This window comes from Podarcis tiliguerta (genome assembly GCF_965153285.1).
Source record: "Podarcis tiliguerta genome assembly, chromosome: 11".
Lineage (NCBI taxonomy): Eukaryota > Metazoa > Chordata > Lepidosauria > Squamata > Lacertidae > Podarcis > Podarcis tiliguerta.
The window spans coordinates 39,662,110-39,674,924 of NC_139544.1; the positions used below are offsets into that span (position 1 = coordinate 39,662,110).

The 12,815-nt window shown below is 42.6% G+C and overlaps 1 protein-coding gene across 3 annotated transcripts in view; it reads left to right on the top strand.

Moving 5' to 3' along the window:
- Nucleotides 1-12,815, top strand: part of PDE4D (phosphodiesterase 4D) — a gene marked incomplete at its 3' end in the record, with an annotated part of 612,406 nt that overhangs the window by 92,701 nt on the left and 506,890 nt on the right. The window lies entirely within an intron of this gene.

Consider the following 12,815-nt stretch of genomic DNA (forward strand, 5'->3'; position numbering starts at 1 on the left):
CTCCTTTCATTGTGGGCTTTGAAGGAGTGAAGAGCTAGGCCAGGAGAGGGACAAAGAGGCTGTAGTCTTCCAGAAGTTGTTGGACTTCAACTCCCAGCAGCCCTGGACAACATAGCCAATAGCCAGGGATAATGGGAGTCCTGTATCTGGAAGACATCACAGAAGCTACTGCAGCATTACTCCTTCCCATGCTGCTGGGATAAATGAGGAGTCATGTTTCCTGAAACTGGGGCAGTGCTGGTGAAGGTAGTGTGTGGCTCTACCCACATGGCCTGAAGCCCATAATGTGATTCTGTTGGTATGTGGAGGAACTGTACTTTACTGGTTTCCATGTCATGGAGGCCCGAAGGATGATAACTACAGGAAAGTTGGCCATTTTCTTTTCTTTATGCCTTCTGTCCTGGGTACAGAAACATGAGGTAAATATGGATATGGCTCACTTGTGTGAAACAGCTTCTTTGGTGGAGTGGAAATGTAAAATTGGTTAATATATATGTGAAGGAGTGGGGAGGGAACCAGCAGTGGAAAAACCGAACAGTAACTTAAATGGCATAATGTTGCAAACTTAGCAGATTAAGTAGAAGCTGCTGCAAAGACAGAAAGAGACTGGGTGGTTTTGTCAACTGCCAGGTGATTGATTACAAGATACGATGCCGAAAAATCAAAAAGGTGCTCAACGTGAAAGCAGAACAGATGTGTGCAGAATGTTCAAAAATTGCTGAAGAAATCTAAGCAGCACCTGCATCTTTTCTATCCCTCCATCTCATCTTCCTGAGCCAGAGTTCATATTCTGGTTCCCTGTTGACTGGGTTTATTCCTTTTTAATTTTTATTTATTAAATGTATATCATGTTCATGGTAGCAGACACAAAGGTGGCAAAACTTTGAATTAAAAATAAAACAAAACATTCAAAAGCATATAGGACATGTACTCTGCTAGCTAATCATGTCAAGGTTTCCAGGAACTGTATCTTTCAGCCATAAATACCTAGGTGAATGTGAGGGACTGAGAAGACACAACTGCGCAGCAACACCAGGGGTTTCCCTACAAATTGTAGGGCTCAAGATGGTTGCTACTGAAAAGAGTGCTCTTTCAGGTACTTGGGTCGCAACCCAAGTCATTTAGGGCTTTGCACAGCACTACACACAGTGGGTATTGGGCCTGGTAGCTCACTGGCAGGCAGCCGGTACAACCCTTTCATGGCCGATAGATAATACATGGTCCCATTGGGTTGTCCCACTTACCAACCTGACAGCTTCATTCTGCACAAGCTGCAGCACCTGTACCATCTTCAAGGGCAACCCCACATAGAGTGCATTACAGTAGTCCAGGCTGGAGGTCATGGACAACTGAGGCCACGTTATCTTGGTCTAGGGATGGCTGGTGAACCAGCCTAAATTGGATCGAAGCACTCCTATCCACAGAAGCCTCAGCAACAATCTGGAACCCAGGAGTAATCCCAGAGTATGGACCTGTCCATTCAGGGAGAGTCCAGCCCTTCTCAAATCATGAGGAAATATAAGGTCAGGAACGAGAAGAGAAGGTAAGGCAAGGCTAAAAATACTATGTAGCCTGGAACTTGCAAGAGACTTGGCATAAGAACATGAGAATCACCTGCTGGATCAAGCCAATGGCTCATCTAGTCCAGCATACTTTTCTCACAGTGGCCAACCAGATACCTATGGGAAACCCACAAGCAGCACTCTCCCCTCTTGAGGTTTCCAGCAACTGGTATCTAGAAGCATTACTGTGGAGGCAGAGCATATCCATCATGGCTAGTAGCATACAAGAGATATGGGACCCAGAGGGAAAAAGGAACATCAGAAGCGGGAATGCACACAGACAGTACACCAGGGTCAGGAACTCATGAAGGTGCAGGAATGCAAGAGGCACAGGGCACATGAAGAGACTAGCCACAGCCAGGAACATGAAATAATAGCAGAGACGAGTGAAATATAAGGACTTCAGGAATAAGAGACGGGGGGAATAATTCCTGTCGCTCAGGCAACTGAACAACCTGCAGCATTGATATATGGGGCAGTCACTCCCAGTTAGGCTTACAGCTCTGCCAGAATGTCTGAAAAATTCTTTTTTGGCCATTCAATGAGTGGGCAGGTGCAGAACAAATCTCTCCTGAAAAATCATAGGGGATGGGAGAAATTTATCTGAAATGTTTGGAAGAGATTGCTGTTTACCTTGCTTAACTTTACAAAATGGCTAAGCCGTTTCCATTTTCTCCAGCTTTTCTACCTTACTAATGCCACTCACTACAGTAAAAGGCTTTCTCTCTCTCTCTCTCTCTCTCTCTCTCTCTCTCTCTCTATCTCTATCTCTCTCTCTCCACCATTTTGTGCCATCTGCACTGCCTGGAATGACTTGGGAGCAACTCCACATTGCACCACATGGCTCCTGAGGCATTCTGGGAAGTGTGGCTGTTGGGAAACAATGTGAGGCTTCCCCCCACCCCTGTCCCTGGCCACACATCCTGGTGAAACCCAGCAGAGGAAGCTGCAACTCTATAAGAAACCTTGGCAGAAATTTTTGCCACCCAAAAGCAGCAGAAACTGGAGAATTCTAGCCTTATCTAGGATTCCTAAAGGCCAATGAGACTAAATGACACTATGCTGCTTTCAAAGCAATCACTAGAAGAGGACTCTCTTCATGTGAGGTCCATGTATCCGGGAAGCTCAGTGGCCTTGGCTGCAGCAAAAACTTTGAATCCTATTCTTCCAGCTTAGTTTCTCCTTAGTGGCATTTCTACTCATCTCTTCATTATTTCATTTATGTCTTAATTCAGGGCGCTTTCAGATGTGGAAATTATTGCATTAGTTTTCCTGCTTATAATGCAAGGGCTTCTACCACAGTTTCTAACATTCCTCGTACACTGCATTACCACTTGCGCAATGGAAATGCAGCTTTTTGATCAATATAGCATCATGTCACACTAAATTTCATTCACATCTGTGGATGGGTTTGACACAACAGCACACGTCACTGGTCATGTCCTTCTCTTCTCCTATGATTCACCCAGGAAAACTCCGGAAACAACTGTATGCTGGGATATCACCTTAATTTCATCCTATGATTTTCCTGAATAGCAGTGCTGCAAGTTCAATAAACTTGTGTCTGAGTACTTCTTGGCATAAACAAGTGTCAGATATGCAGACTGCAAGCAGATTCTGGAGCTGGAGAAAACACTGAAGCAGTGAGATAGTCTTGCATTACAAACTGAACCTTCTAAATGTCTTCACAAACATCATTTCAACAAAACTCCCAGTGGTGTTTGGTTAAGATTAGGAGATAGTGACTCTTCCTGGCTGGTAGAAAGAGAGATGAAATCGCGCTTGTTGGAGGAAGAGACATAGAATGCATATCTTCAGCGATGTGGTAGCGTAGAGGAAATGGATGTGAAGAGGAGTAGGCAGGAATGAATTGGGTGCATAGAGACCTGCACATGCCACGTAATCACATGCCACGTGGCACATGCCACGTAATTTGATATCTACATCCTTACAGAAGATTGATCCCATCAGCCTCTCTCAATCTATGGGTGGTGACATCATCCCAAAGGAAGGAGTAAGGATGCTTCAGGGTTCCTGGATGCAGCCCGTATTACCACTGTTTGGTATATTATGACAGAAGCATTTGTCTCCTCTGTGATAGTGGACTCACTGGGAAAATAAGAGGGCAAAACGTTTAGAGGCAAGAATAACTAGGCTATTCTGCCATGTTAAAAAGGATGTGCATCTGCAAAGGATGCAATACAAGGCATCCCAATAGGGGAAAACAGGGAAGAATTATTGTGTACACCTCAGACACTTTTTTATTTTTAATTTGACATCTGTGCCGTTTTGTGTTCCTGAAAAATTGTATATATATGAATGGTTCACATAGCCTCTGCCCCATTCATGTGAGTAGGCCTGGTACATTTTTGAAATACATCATGCATAGGTAAATGTTACTATGCACTAGGCAGATATTTGACTATGAATGCTAGAGAAAAATGACCACAGAAATGGCTGCTGGTTATATCCATTATAGAGACAGGCTCACACTTCAGCTTCCTCCTGTGATTGTTGTCAGATGAGTTCACAAAGGCTGCTCACCTTACATGTGGGCCATTTCTCATTGCATGCCCACTGTCAAGTTTCTTAAATGCCGGAGGGGGGGGGGCGGAGCCAGAACACACACAAAGAAATTTATGCTGGAATTCATTTAGTATGGCAGAATATTGCCAGGTTGAACCACAAGCTTGGGGCAAACTTTTTTTTGGTTCCAAAAAAGTGTTTTAGAGGTCTCCAAGGTGTTTTGCAACCCAGTTTGCTTCTTTCATGCCCGTATACTACTTTAGCAACAATAAAAATAAAAATTGGGTTTCCTAGTAATACAGTTGCCATTACATAGCTGATCAAATTTAGCTGTAGCGATGATGTAATGAACAGCAAGCAAAAGCTCATGCAACCTTTTAAACATACATACATATATTACTAGGTATGATTTTAACATAAATTCCCACTCAAGTGAGAGCTGATATCTGGCAAAATGCTCTGTGGAAAGCAAGGTAGTTAAGTGAGGAAGGTAGAACCAACATGCTGAGTTAAAAGGGACTTCAGGAAAAGTTCCAGAAAGTTACCACTTTGCAGAAAGTGGCTGCTGGGTATCTGGGGTCATGTGCTCCTGGTGCCAGTGAACATGCTCCCACAGGAAGCTGTTAAATGGGAACCAACTGGTGTGAAAAAATGAGGGCGTACCGGGGAAATGCTAGAAGAAAGGAGCACTTCCTCAGAGAGAGAGAACAATCAGTCTCAACACTATGGAGCAGATGGCAGTGGCAGCAGCAAATGTCATGGAGGAATCAAGAGACTGGTGCCTGCCCTGCATGCTCATGTTGGCCCGAGAAAGAAGTATCAGGATGGAATTGAAGAGTGTGCATTCATATGCATATTGGTTTTTCATTTGTTTTATACTGAAAACAAATGAGAAAAACATAACAAAAAAAGGAACATGGGAAATAAATGTAATTAAACTTTTACATTTGTTTTCAACTAGCTTGCATTGCAGACATACTGTAGAGGTGAGACAGCTTCATGCAGGACTCTGTCTTGGATAGTGCATGAGAATAAACCTTAGGTTTTGCTTCAGCAGGAGTTACTCTCAAACTGAGCTTTGTTTATGAGCTGTAGCTAGCCCTGCTTAGGGCTTATCCACGCTTTCTTCCCTCTGCTCTTTCCAGACACAGTCTGTGATTTAAAGCTCATACTCAGCAACATTTTTCTGATGGAAATAGGGATGTCCTAAGGAAAAGCGGGACATTCTGGGATTAAATCAGAAACCAGGATGGCTTCTGTAAATCCAGGACTGTCCCTGGAAAATAGGGACACAGAGGGTCTGAAAACCCATATCCAAATGTCATTTTCTTTTGCTCCAGAAATTTTCCTGTGAAAACTCACTCTCTAAAGTTCAATCAGAGAATGTCAATCCACAGAAAACCCGAAGAGATGTTTGCTCCAGTTCAGCTTCAAAGAGTGCATTTTTGTTAGGGAAGTTTGGGGCAAAGAAAACAAAACAAGACAACACGCTTGGACATGGACCTCTGCCTGGAAAAAGCGGGACAAAAGGTAAAGTGGATGAGCGCTGAGAGTTCCTTCTTCATACAAAGGGGCCCAGTCTTTTCAAGCAAACACTTACCGTACTCCAACAGAGTGGGTAAGACTGTGGTTCCACTGGAGATTCTCAAGTGTAGTTTAGAGGAGAGCAACACAACGTCCTCAAACCAGAGGAGCACTGGCACCATAGGCTCTTCCTGTGGATGTGTTTCTGGTAGGTTGGGGCTTCTGGGATTTGCTCTGACAATTTCTCTTCCCACTCTGAATCCGCAGCATCGTCCCCTGAAGAACTGAAGTCTGACTCCAGGGTCATGCCTAGGACACAAAGTAGAGTTCACAGGAACAAACAATACAATACATATCATAGTGGGGTGACCTGCATGCCTGCTTGGTCTTCTATTGATCTGCTACTTGTTGATGGGCAACTTCCCTCCTCTCCCTCCCTTTATCTTTGAACTGGAATTGGACAGGAGAGCCATTCAAATAGAAGAATCCTTCAAACACAGAACTAGCAAACAGAGGATTGCCCACTGTAAAGGAGGGCATATGGCCACCCTTCACAAAACCCATCACTGTAATAGATCCTAGGGGTTACAAAATAATCGAGTCAATGTGATGAGGGCAATTCTTTTGAACACGAAGCAGAGCCTAGACAATAAATTGCAGTGAGATATACCCCCGGCATCGCTACTCTTCTGTTTGTCAGTATCATTGAGAGGGATGGAATGAAAGTGATCCAGATATGTGGCACTCTAGTATAAACTCTGATTAAACTATCACACTTATGTCTGAGTACAACTGAGCAAATTTATCAGCAAAGAATCATGCAAAGCTATAATAAGGAAATGAGAGTGCATCTTCAGGGCCTAATAAACGCAAACTGTTCAGAAGAGCCTGGAACAAGGTGACTCGAAGTGAACAACAACAACAACAACAACAACAACAACATGCTGCCACCAACACCATGGGAGATGCATGCTCTGTCCCATTTGCAAAAGTCATCTTCTTCTACTGGTAGAGACCCATGAGACCAAAACTAAAGATGGCAGGCGTGATGTGGGGTGATTTTCTTGATCCCCTTGATTATGGGCTCATGTGCCTTGATCAGGTGGTGTTCTGACCATAATAAAGGCCTTTTCTCAATGCCTCCAATCACCATCATATTTTCCAGTGCAAAATAGTATTCAAAATGGTTGAGAATGACAGGTGCATATTATAATTTATAGTCTACTCATGTTCATCTTTTTGCGTGTTTGTCATCTAAAACAAGGACTTCTTCACAGCATGGACTCCAGCTTGTTCACTTTTCTGTGATCTGGAATTCTATTGTGATCAGGAATTCTATTGTGTTTTCCCCCCAGCCCTGGTGAAACCCATCAAGTCTTCTGCTGTGGTTTATGATTCAGGGGCACACAGGTGGCTGCTGGTTGTCTGGGTCTTTCAAAATATTGAAACCATTAAATAATGTATGCAAACATCCTCCAGTGACAAACGGGAGGCTTTTATAATTTGCATGTGCACTGCAGATAATGTAGAAATATTTTAACCTAACCACCAGTCCTATGTAGACAGCCAAGCCTTACCCTATTCATTTTAGCAATTTTAGGTGTGCCCAGCACCACATCAGACTGAACAGATATGTTGATGCTGAACTGAAAATGTGGGTAGATTCCATAAAGTAACATTTACTGGGAAGTGGGGGCAAAATATATGACTGTTTCCTAAGCAGAGGCACTGTTCCTAAAGCTCCTTTATTGCTTCAGTGGGTTTAAGTATGATGTGAATAACAACTGGGCAATATATGTATTAAACTGAGCAAAACCATGAAATGCTGAATTGCGGGCTCTGTCCTTGAACTCCTGGTCCATTCTATTGTTGTTTCTGTGTCAAATAACACATATGCCACCTTCCTTTTCCTGGGTGCTTTTGAGCAGAACGTGAGCTTGCATACCAAGTGATGCATAACAGCAAGGTGCGAGGATGAGTACAAGGATGTGTGCTGAATTGTAGCATGCAGAGCATGTAATGCATTCTTTTTCTTTTTGTATACTACCATGATAAATCTACTTTGCAAATATTAGGCTTGAATGTATTAATTGATGTATGCCTGTTGTGTTTTATGAGTGGGTGGCTGTAGATATAAAATCATCAAAAAATAGAATAAAATCATGGCTCAAAAGAGTGCTGGGCAGGGCCTTAACATCTCTGTAATCTTCCCAAGGAGAAATGGATCTCTATTTTTAGGGAGGCTCAAGGGAGTAAAAGTGTTCAATGCATACTCCCCTTTATTAGTACTTTAGGTAGACAGCAGCAGGGATTTTCCTTTCCAGCGAGGCCTTCTTTTTCCTAGGAACAAGTGACACACTTGTCATGTAGCCTATCAGAGTTGGTGACATTAATGAGAGCAAATAAAGCTAATTCAGCGTTTATTTCACTTGACTTAAGTGGCAGTGTGGTGTACTCTGAATTAGCTCTACTCACTTTCAGTGCTATTATTACATAGTGATTGGCTACAAGACCTGGAATCAAGAACTTATTAGAAAGAAAAACTAGCGCCAAAACAGCAGTGGAAGTTCAAACTCTTTGAACAGGTGTGAAAGGATGTTTGTATTAGATAAACATTCTCAATCTGGTATCCCCCAGCTGTTTTGGATGACATTTCCTGCCAGCCCCAGCCAGCAAAGCCGGACTCTCATCAGCCCCAGCATCATGCGTCTATCCTGGCTCGGGCTGATGGGAACTGTAGCCTATAGTTCAAAACAGCTGGAGGGCACGGGGTTGGGCAAAGGCTGGTGTTAGGGAGCACCCGGGTTTGCCAAAGCTCTTCTTTCCTATCTGAATGCTTTGCCTGTGCATGCTTAACTCAGAATTCATTTTAATTGAAAATGGCAAAGATTCATCACCGTCTTCAGCTTTTCTTATAGCTTTCTGATCTGTCTTCAGAGACTATGTCCAGACTGGGGAAAATATTGGTAACAATGAATAAACATCATCAGCTTTTAAGATTTGATGGATGTCAAGCTATCTTTTCCTGACTTAAGACATCTTGCCATTGCAAGCCTTGAGAATTCCCATCATTACTTCCCCGTGAAACCAAAAACCTTTATCTGTCTCTCACCAAAGACTGCAGAAAAACTTAGCAGCTACTAGATAAGAGAATGGGTCTTTATTAAAGGATTTTGAGGTTCTTTTTATATAATCAATTTTTTGGGAAAGTTTTCAACATAGAATACAATAAAAGCCAAACTAAACGAGATAAAAATAAAACAGAAAGGAAAGGTAGAAAGAAAAAGAAAAACCAAGCCCTCTGTCAAGTTTGTACCTTAACCCTTATCCCACACAAAGTAGGGTCTCACCTGTGAGCTTCCCCCTTTTTAGTATGGGGTGGGGCAAAGATTTCAGCTACACCTGTGATGTTCAGCGGCGCTTGGTTCTGAGAAGACATGCATAGGATGGCACTATCAGGCAGGATACATGATAGAAGTTTACAAAATGTATGCATGGTTCCGTAGGAGCCAACTTTAGGGGCTGAGGTCCTTTTAGCCCCACCCCCAATAAAATATTTGAGGGAGCTGCCTCCCAACGTTGATGGGTATTGCAAGTGCATGTGCCGCATGTTACGATCAATTATTCAGGACAGGGCTCACCTGCCCCTTCCCAATACAGTGGTACCTCGGGTTAAGTACTTAATTCGTTCTGGAGGTTGGTTCTTAACCTGAAACTGTTCTTAACCTGAAGCACCACTTTAGCTAATGGGGCTTTCTGCTGCCGTCGTGCCGCCAGAGCACAATTTCTGTTCTCATCCTGAAGCAAAGTTCTTAACCCAAGGTAATATTTCTGGGTTAGCGGAGTCTGTAACCTGAAGCGTATGTAACCCGAGGTACCACTGTATTTTATTCAAATTGGATAGTTTAAAAGAATGGCCAGAGCACCCCCACCTGCAATCCTAGACCACCTGGCTATCCAATGAAATTGATTGTCATTGGGTAACACAAAATATATTAAAAAAATATGGAATTGGGGACAAAACTGGAATTAGTTGCCTCTGCATCACATTGACTCTGGCTCCACCTACCATTGGTGTCTCCCTGCCTTCTGGTCCACCAGCCCTCTTGATGAGTGGTTATTCCCCATGTTAACTAAAAGGAATCACCATTTCAGGAGCAGTATGCCATTGAATGCCAGTTAATCGGAGCAGGATAGCTTCACACCTAGTTGCTGAGGAACAGCCCTGGCTAGCCCCACAATTAAACAGGCGAAAATGGGGAAAACCTTTTTGCAAAAGAAAGCCCCTAATGGGGGCTCTCTCCCTATTGGGAAAGGCAAGCCAAGGAGGATTATGCACAGGCAGCGCTCACAGGTACAGGGAGAATCTTCCCAAAGGGCAGGGTAAGGGGTGGGGTGGGAAATCAAACAGAAAAAAGGGGAATCAAATTAATTAAGGGACTAGAGACGATTAAAAAGAAGGGGAAAATAAAGAAATGTAACCAGACAATGAGAAGATTGCTCCACCGTCCTCCAGACGGTCCAAGTGCTCCAGGTGATCTGTTGCACGCAGCAAAGAAAAAGCTCCAGGCTGTGTGCAGAGTATTTAAACATTTTACCCCTCTCACCAAAATTGCAACATAACTTTTACCCCAGCAACCCAGTGAACCAATCACTGCCCCAGGCCATCTTTAGAGACCCTGCCTGGTAACAGAGGGGTGGCTCAGCAGACCCCACCACAACACGTGCTTTCCATGAAGGAGAACATGCTTTGCTGCTGGTCTTCCCATAAGAGCTGGCTGACTGAGGTGGGAAGAAGGAAGCTGGGTTAGATTAGCCTCTGATGAGTCTAGTAAGGCCTCTTCCTTTCTTCTCAGCTCATCAATAGTATTCCTGAGCTTTCCATGCGACCATTTAAAAACTCAACGGAAGCTAAGAAGCACCGACCTGATTTCTCTCCTTCCCTGCGTGAGCTTTGCAAATATTTTTATTTAATGTCCAGCTCCTCTTGTTCTAGGGCAGAATGTTTCATATCATTGATCTACCAGCAGGTGGCTATTTCAACATTACACGATGCATGCTGAGAGCCAGAGATTGCATAGCAAAACCTGTATCGGAGAAAAGGCGAGGAAGCATTTGCACAGGGGGATGGGAGGAGGATGATTTTGCAGCGAAAACCCGAGTGTATGGGCACAGTCTTCAAATTATTTGTCATTCCACAGTCTTCACATTACTTATCACCACTCTCCCTCCTGTCCCATAAAAAAACCACTAACAAAAACAAGCGGGGAGTGGAAACAACAATAGCCACTTCATGAAAGGAAGAAATACCATTTCTCCCCGGTGTCAATAAATAAATTTCCTGAGTGTAGCTGCCAGGTCAGTCCCTTAAGATATGAAAAGCAAGGGGGGAGATTGACAGCTTTAATTGGAACACTGTCTATTGCTGCAAGCATTCAAGTCTTTAAAACAGAGTCATAAAACCAACAGACTGATCTTTTGCAGCCCTTCTTCCAGTAGATTTGAATTTACTAGCATTCACCACTTGTTTCTTTGTACTCCTCTTTTCTTTTTCTTGACATTCAGTACAGTATATAGATTCCAAGCACTTTAGAGTAGGGACCTGCCTTAAGAACATAGCATAAAGAACACCTTGCTGGATCAGACCAAAGGCCTATTTAGGCCAGCATCCTGTTTGCCTCACTGACAAACCAGATGGTCATGGAAAATGTACAAGCGGCACTTGCTGGAAGTGCAACACCAGAGATCAGTCAATTTGTAAGTTAAGGGTTAATTTTGTTTGTATTAAAGTCAACTAGCCAAGGAGGAGATGGGTGGAGGTGTTGCTTAGCAACCCGGCATGGGGACACAATCTCTGCTGATGTAGCATGTGTCCTGATTGGCTCTACAGTTCTGAGTGAGTTTTCCTCTGTATGTTTGGTTGAATGACTCCCTGCTATGTACAAGTCCTGAGGTAAGAAAGACAAACCTAGTTTATTTATCCTCAAATTAAATGAAGGAAATGGCCATGAAATTCACCAGAAATTATTGTGTCTGAAGACTTGTTTTGGTAGCACATGATGGTTCACCACATTTAACAGTAAATGTTAGGATTTAATGAAGTCCTTTACTGGAGGATGCTGTGGTTTGAACCTTGAGGTTTAAGCATGCAAAGCATTTTCTAGAAATGCATTATATGCTCCAAATGAATAGACCACTGAATAAAACATAATGAAGTATTCATAAATATTCACCTGTTTGGTTTTTGTTTACAACCTGTATTTGAGTGAATTATAACTGTCTTCATTCAGTCATTTAACTATTTTCATGCAATTAATATTGGATTTGAAGATCCAGGTTGTTTTTCTTTGAACAACCAGTTCACCTGCATTTATCTGTGCTTCTGCGGATGGTGAGCTGCTTACAAAAACAGGTTTTCAGCTTATGTGTGTCCTTCCTTACAAACTCAGAGCCTTCTTTGTGCATTTATTTCTTTTAACTGGAAAATTTCCTTCAAGCTTTTGAACATTTCTCTCAGCAACTACAAACATTAGTCAAATCATTAAAAGCTAATTCTAAATTATAACTTTTGAGATCTCAGTGGTGGTAACAGACCCCCCAAGTGTCCCTATTTTCTAGGGACGTCCCTGATTTAGGGAAGCCATCTTAGTTTCTGATTTAATCCTAGAATGTCCCACTTTTCCTTAGGATATCCCTACTTTCATTGGAAAAATGTTGGAGGGTATGGAGTTATCCAATCCCTGAGCCATCTAAATCCAATCCCTGAGCAATCTTGCATAAGGAAGTTTTTTAAATGTTTAATGTTTTATTATGCTTTTATATATGTTGGAAGCGGCCCAGAGGGGCTGGGGCAATCCAGTAAGATGTGTGAAGTATTAATAGTAAAATTATCATTATGGGGTGGGGTGTCCCTATTTTCATCAGAGAAATGTCAGAGGGTATGTGGCAACCTATATCCTGCAATAGAAAGGCAGTCATATTATACAAGTTTACTTAAAAGAAGGAGAATATTATTAAGCCATAAGTGAGAGTTGAATGCATGACTGGACTTGACTATTTAATTTACAAGCTGGACTTTATTTATTAGCTTGCTGAAGAACTAGTTCTGACATTCCTTTCCTGTCCTCCAACTGAGCTTGGCATGTATGCAAATAAAATAAAGGAGTAAAATGGCATTTCTTTTTTCAATTAAGTAGTATGATA